Raw genomic sequence first — 7,865 nt, 5'->3', positions numbered from 1 at the left:
CTGTTCAACTATATCGTCTCCATGTCTGGAGGTCTGGTACACACCTTATAGAGAAAGGTCCAGTCTTTTCAGGAATGGTTGCTGGCACCCATTTCTCAGTGGTGGAGGAATTATGAGCAAGAACAGCATCTCCACTGGAAAACTCATAATCTTTAGCCTGCTTAGCACTTTGATTTGCCCAGTGCTGCTGTATCATAAACTACGCACCTGAGTGGTGGCTGATCTCAACAAATCGAGACGTGTTTAAGCTGCCATTTTAGAAACAGATCAGCTGGAGACATACCTGTTGTTCAACTTAAGAAGAAACACATAAAGATGTTGTTTGAAAGGTACTTCACTTTTGGATACTTTAAGATTGTATTTAAGGGTTTGCACCATTCTTTCAGCTTTGCCATTGGTAATAATGGCTGGATAGGAGATTTTAATACCATTACTTTTAAGAATCCCTCCTTTTCTTGTTTGGAAACACAGCTATGAGGTGTCAGATAATAGTCACACTTCAAGGTTTGGTGACATCTTTAGAAACTCAAACCTAAATATGGAGAGAAAATCAAACATATCAGCTGCAATTGATTTAGAAAGCTGGGATTCTCTAATACAATTGAATTGATGTGAAAAGGAATTTGTCAATATTTAATAATAATACAAGCTGTCTCAAATTAGAAAGTGGTGAATTAGGGCGCAAATGGAGATCTTCAAAGTTAGAGGCTTTCTGGTGTGCATGGACTGAGAGAATCGACTGGCATAAGAAAGATCTGAATAAGAAAGAGGATCATTACTGCTACAAAAAATAGATGAAAATATAAAATATCTCTGGAGTTGTACTTAGAAAAGTACAAGTTTAATAGCTGATCTAAAAATAAGAAATCAGAACTGCCCGGCAGTTTCACAATAAATCTAGTAGCAATGACTGTATAAATGTTTTAATAATAAACTCAATGCGTAGAAGTTAACATTCATCCTCAGCTTTCATAAAATTGGCTGTTGTAAACCAAACCCTCATCACACACCCATTACCAATTCCCACACCCAGGAGGCATGTCTCTCTATAGGCTATAGAGTTGAGGGAGAAGTGTCGCTTCACCCTGCTGTGAAATGAAAGAGTTCCTATATTAAACTCTAGCCATTTAGCTTGAAAGCAACTATGACATTCAAAGCAATATAGAATGGACGGCCCTGTGAATGGTCCTAAGAAAATGAAAAGTTCAAGATCAGGTCAGCCCTTGAATTGGTCACTTTAATAAGTTTAAATTGAGATGATTTTAGATTTAAGTTCTGAAATTAAACTTATAATCAGTTGTTTAGATCAACTCATTTTTGTAAAGCTCACCAGTTGTTGCTACAGAACCACTACTGGACATAATTAAGAAATCTTCCCATAAAGGCTTTGTCTCTGCTGCCATCAGAGCAGCTGTTGTTGAAACTACTAAAGAAATGGTCCATAAGTCATCCTCACCACTGTGCAGATTTAATAAAAACAACAGTAAATGTTTGGTGGAGGTTGTGGCTGATAAAGGAGGATTGAAAGGATCTTCAAATCAAGGGCTCAGTTAGTGTTTCTGGCCTACATGGTGACTCAATGTGCTTAATAACAACATGGAAAGTAGAACAGTTTGTGTGTCATTAGTGTAGGCAGAGTGTGTGTGCCTTAAATTGTGACTTAGATGAAGATCAGATTACATTTTAGTAGGAATCAATTCCAGGGAATTCCAAAGGGGTTACTTACTTTTCTTGCAACAGTACATATATTACAGCCTGAGACCCCAACAACTGCTGTGACCCGTGAAAGTCACTTGTTAAGTAGGACAAACATGTTGACCTGCTGGAGCAGCACAAGTGAAAGGCTAACTATAAAGTGCTATTGGCAGATGGCTGTATGTATGAGGACAAAGTACAAAAGTATCTAGACTGCTGTCCTCTCAACAGACAGTTTTGTGTTCCTCAATTGGGAATGCACACAAAAGGGGTCACTGGTCACTCAAGGGGTCTGTTGCCACTGAATAAATTGTCTGGTAATATCTGAAGACGAGGAATCACCGGTTTGTCAGGCACCGGCCATACTGATGGGTTTGGTGTTTTACTGAGGCACTTGATAGCAAGTCAGACATTAAACTGCACCTCCTCCTTCCTGCTTTAATGTTTGTCAAAGTCACCCAAACCTGACTAACTTCACCATCATTGTCAACATTTAAAGTGACAATCACAATTGACACTTGTGAACACTTTTATCATTCCACTGACACACACATTCTGAGGATTAAAGAACAATTCCTATGTGTTGCGTGTCAACTGACATCAGCCTGTATTAATAGGCAGATAAAGGTCCAGGTAGAGAGACACTCCATCCTGCATTACAGGCCTCACCAGCAGGTGGCGACTGTGAGTTCTAAATCTGTCTCACCTTCTTGGAGCCTGAAGGGATTAAAATAATGTGGAGAAAATACAGAAGGAGTGAGGGGTGATAGTGAGAGAGAAGGGTGTTGGGGACAAAGGGCAGATAAACAACCACAAGGGGCAGAGTGAGTCAAGTGGGCAGGGGTATTGTTGTCACATAACGTGATAATTGAGATTTGTTCATCCTGTCTGACTTTTTCTTCTTTGACTTGTCACAGTCTGATAGCTGTCCTGTGATCACAGATTGCATTCCTCATTGATCAAATCTGTGTCCCGATGTGTGATAGACGTCTAATTATTTAAATACCTAGTCGTCAGACAGGCCATCACATGATCAACAATATAAGCAGGTAATAAATGTATATCTGGAATGTAGTAACTGTTTCCCACTAAAAAAAAAAAAAAATTATCCATTTGATGCAGACAGTTTTCAAATATGTACATAGTATAAAGTTCATAGTTCAACATCAAGTACTGAAAGGTGCTAAAGCATTTAGAAGTCAGACAGCATGGGGGGACAAACTGTAACAGTCTGGATGACTCTTATGCTGTGATTACACCTGCTAGAGGGCAAGAGCTCAAAGAGCCAATATGATGGGCGTGAGGGGTCAGCCAGATTTCTGGGTGCCTTGTGAAGGCTGTGTGTGTTGCAGGTGTCTTGTATGGAAGGGAGAGACACACCGATGAAGTCCGTCCTCAGCTGTCTTAGCAGTCATCTGAAGTAACTTGAGATCCGCAGGACTACAGTCTCAATACCACACCATGATGGAGCTGGTCAGCACATTAACACATTCATGAGTGTGCTTAGTAAAGTGGCTTATGTTTGGTCAGTGAAAGGATGGCGCTGTATAATAAGGACTGCTTTACATGATTGTGTACAGGATGATAATTAGCAATTATTGGAGAGCAGGGTCATGAGGAGCCATATGTGCAAGACAGCAACCAGCTCTGAAAAAGAAGCTTATCCTTGGCAGAGCCCATTCAGACTGACACACACACACACACACATACACAAACACACTGATGCCATCTGAGCCAATTACAGTATGTCAATATTTAAGCAGGGTCATACTTACATAATCCTTGTGTTTATAATAAACTGTAATTTGGCCAGAGAGTGTCTGTGTGTGTGTGTTCACCTTGTGATGGATTGGCACCGTTTCCAGGGGTTGCTCCTGCCTACACCCCAATGGTTACATACAAAAACGTTTGAAAATGGATGGATGGTTAGATGGGTGGGTGGATTATTCTGTTTCTTAAAATGAGTGGGCTTCAGTTACTTTGATGGAAGTCTAATAGCCGGGAACTTCAACTGCAGAGAAAAGTATGGAAAATAAAGTGGGGTCTTTACTGAATAATAAAATGAATTACTAGCATTGACAAAAGGCAAAACTGATTATGAATTATTTGATAAACTGACATTAGCTTCTTCTTCTCCTAACATTCCTACAATTTTGATAAGTTAGAGAAGAGAACTTACTATGGGATGGACAACTGGATTAATAAAGAGCACCAGCATGAGTAGAATGAATCCTCAGTTTAACAGCTTGTTGTCTCAGTGTGCTGGGGCTGCCAGGCTCTCACATTACAAATCTGTTTATGGTGATTGATGTGTTGTGTTTTATTTTCATTTTATTGCATTTGTAAATGTGCACTGAGCTCTGAGTCTGAGTAATGTGAACTGTAGTATGCAATAAATAAGAAATACTGACGTGAATGAATCTTTAACAGACCCCAGTGACAGGTCATCTCTTCTGTCACTTTGTGGTCTTCACTCTCTGAGCTCCTGTCTCACATTAACTGTTCACCCTCAGTGTCTCCTCAGATGTTCTCTCTGTGAGCTCTCAGCTTTCTCTTTAAATCTCCTCCTCCTCCTCCTCACTGACCACAAACTTTCACTTTCGTTTCTTCACAAGTTACTTCCTTGTTTGTCTGGCTGATTCTCTCTGCCTGCCGCTCCTCAGACTGACGATGGCTGAAGCTAAGCTGCGTGGACTACAGGATGAGTTCACCTGCTCGGTGTGTCTGCACACCCTGACTGACCCCGTCGCTATCCCCTGTGGTCATAGTTTCTGTCTGAAGTGCCTCACGGACTACTGGGATCAGAGCCAAGTGTGCAGCTGTCCACAGTGCAGACACACCTTCACCACAAGGCCTGAACTCAACAGAAACACTCTACTGAATGAAGTCATCAAGAAATTTAAGAGACCAAGACTCAGTCCTCATCCTTCTCAAAGTTTTGCCGGCCCTGGAGACGTGGAGTGTGACTTCTGTACTATAATGAAGTTCAGAGCGGTGAATTCCTGTCTAACCTGCTTGGCCTCCTACTGTCAGATTCACCTACAGCCTCACTATGAAATAGCAGCCTGGAAGGGACACAAGCTGGTTGATCCTGATAGAAATCTAAAGGAGAAACTCTGTGAGAAACATCAGAAGAGTCTGGAAATATTCTGTAAAACTGATGAGACATTCATCTGCATGATGTGTGGAGTAACTGAACACAACAGTCATGAAAAGGTCGAGCTGGAGACAGAAAGAGAAGGAAAACAGGTGAGTGGAGTTTAGTGTTTAATGGAAGTAAAATAAAGAAAAGAAGTTAAGTGATACACAAATGTAGTTTGTCATAGAAATCTATTCCTTCATGTTGAGGAGTCTCAGTTTGCTTGTATAGGACAGCAGGAAGCTGGAGCCTTTCCTGGTGAGACTGCATGGAAGACATGAAACAGTCCAGGATGAGATACACAGTGTGATCCATGGACTGTCAAGTGAGCTTAGTGCTCTCATTAAACTGAGCGGAGGTTCTTTGTGTTCTGATCACTTGTGTTTGAGTGCTTCAGGCCTCTTTTAGAGACACGTTACACTCACATGTCAGTTAATATTGATTTCTGGGATTAGATCTAAACCTCGTAAAATATGCATAGATTTGTATTATAGATGTTCTCACTATTTTAATTAAAAAAGTAATTCTGCACCTAATTATTGATCAGACATAGTTTAATTTAATCAACTCCTTAAGGGATAATCACACATATGATTATGAGATGGACTCTGATCTTCAACAGTTTGCAAAGAATCCCACCAAGTCCAGCAGTTGTGCAAATTTTGTTGCTAAATGTGTCTATTTCAAATGTATGTGAAGATTAAAACTCACCATCTACACCAGTGTTTCTCAACCTTTTAGATAGATAGATAGATAGATAGATAGATAGATAGATAGATAGATAGATAGATAGATAGATAGATAGATAGATAGATAGATAGATAGATAGATAGATAGATATTTTATTCATCCCAAGGGGAAATTCACATACTCCAGCAGCAGCATACTGATAAAAAACAATATTAAATTAAAGAGTGATAACAATAAAAGTATAACAGGAAGGCAATAATTTTGTGTAATATTAATGTTTACCCGGTGGAACTGAAGAGTCGCATAGTGTGGGGTCTCCTCAGTCTGTCAGTGGAGCAGGACGGTGACAGCAGTCTGTCGCTGAAGCTGCTCCTCTATCTGGAGATGATCCTGTTCAGGGGATTCAGTGGATTCTTCATGATTGACAGGAGTCTGCTCAGCCGTTGCTCTGCCACAGATGTCAAACTGTCCAGCTCCGTGCCTACAATAGAGCCTGCCTTCCTCAACAGTTTGTCCAGGTGTGAGGTGTCCTTCTTCTTTATGCTGCCTCTCCAGCACACCACCGCATAGAAGGGCTCATCACCACCGTCTGATAGAACATCTGCAGCATCTTATTGCAGATGTTAAAGGGCCAACCTTCTAAGGAAGTATAGTCGGCTCTGACCTCTCTTGCACAGAGCATCAGTATTGGCAGTCAGTCCAGTTTATCATCCAGTAGCACTCCCAGGTATTTATAGGTCTGCACCCTCTGCACACAGTCATCTCTGATGATTGTGGGGTCCATGAGGGGTCTGGGCCTCCTAAAATCCATCACCAGCTCCTTGGTTTTGCTGGTGATCAGTTGTAAGTGGTTTGAGTCGCACCATTTAACAAAGTCTTTGATTAGGTTCCTATTCTCCTCCTCCTGCCCACTCTGATGCAGCCCACGATAGCAGTGTCATCAGCAAACTTTTGCACGTGGCAGGACTTTGAGTTGTATTGGAAGTCCAATTATTAAAAACTTAGGAATTTTATTTTTCAATTTACAGTGTTTTGTATTGTACTTGTCAAAGCAGGCCCACAGCACTGGAGAAAATTTGACAGTTAAAATACCATTATAGTCTTTACAAGTTACAACATATATACACATAAAAATAAAGATTAGTTTAAATACACATTTAACAAAGAAACTTCAACAGTACACCTCCTTTGACAAAGAGGAGAAAACAAAAATGATACTTATGTGCAACCAGGGAGAAAATACACCTCTGGGGGTCGGCAGCCATTTAGACGGAACAAGACACCTCCATATGTCTGAAATTGAATGTACTGGCCGTCCACCTCCTGCTGGTCCTTCTACCATTACCGTCTGTGCCGGGCAGGCTAATCAGTCCTTTAACTCCTCAATTCCAAGGCTCCTGATACCTCAGGTGACTTGATCATAACCTACTAAACAGCTTGGCAGTGGAAAAGTGGACCAGCAGAATACAGAAACGAGAAGAGAAACAGAATAGAGAAGGTATGTAAGAGTTCATAATTATTATACTACTTAAACTTTTATCCAAAGTCTAAAAACTGAGATACAATAAGCACAACTAATAATCAACCTAATTAGGTACAATGGGGAAATAAGTTTTTATCCCTGATGAATTTATCGTTTGCATATTTACAAAGAAGGCGGCACGGTGGCGCAGTGGTAAGCGCTGCTGCCTCGCAGTTAGGAAACCGGGTTCGCTTCGGGTCCTCCCTCGTGGAGTTTGCATATTCTCCCGTGTCTCGTGGGTTTCCTCCCACAATCCAAAGACATGCAGGGTGGGTGGATTGGCGATTCTAAATTAGCCCTAGTGTGTGCTTGGTGTTTGTGTGTGTCCTATGGTGGGTTGGCATCCTGCCCAGGATTGGTTCCTGCCTTGTGTCCTGTGTTGGCTGGGATTGGCTCCAGCAGACCCCGTGACCCTGTATTTGGATTCAGTGGGTTAGAAAATGGATGGATAATTACAAAGAAATGAACAGTCTGTAATTTTTATGGTAGTTTCATTTTAATTGAGAGACACAGAATATCAACCAAATACAGAAAAACACATTATATCAATGTTATAAATTGATTTGCACGTCATTGAGTGAAATAATTATTTGAACCCCTACAACTCAACCAGAATTCTGGCACCCACAAATTGGCTGTGTGCCCATGTGGCACACAGTTTACAATCAATCAATCAATCAATCAATCAATAACAGATACTCCTGATCCCAATTCATTATGTGTATAAAGCACACCTGTCCACAGAATCACTTTCTTCCATTCCATCCTCTCCACCACCATGAGCAAGACCAAAGAGCTGTCAAAGGATGCCAGGTAGAA

The sequence above is a fragment of the Polypterus senegalus genome, chromosome 4 (assembly GCF_016835505.1).
Source record: "Polypterus senegalus isolate Bchr_013 chromosome 4, ASM1683550v1, whole genome shotgun sequence".
In the NCBI taxonomy this organism is placed as follows: Eukaryota; Metazoa; Chordata; class Cladistia; order Polypteriformes; family Polypteridae; genus Polypterus; species Polypterus senegalus.
This window is presented reverse-complemented; position numbering follows the sequence as displayed.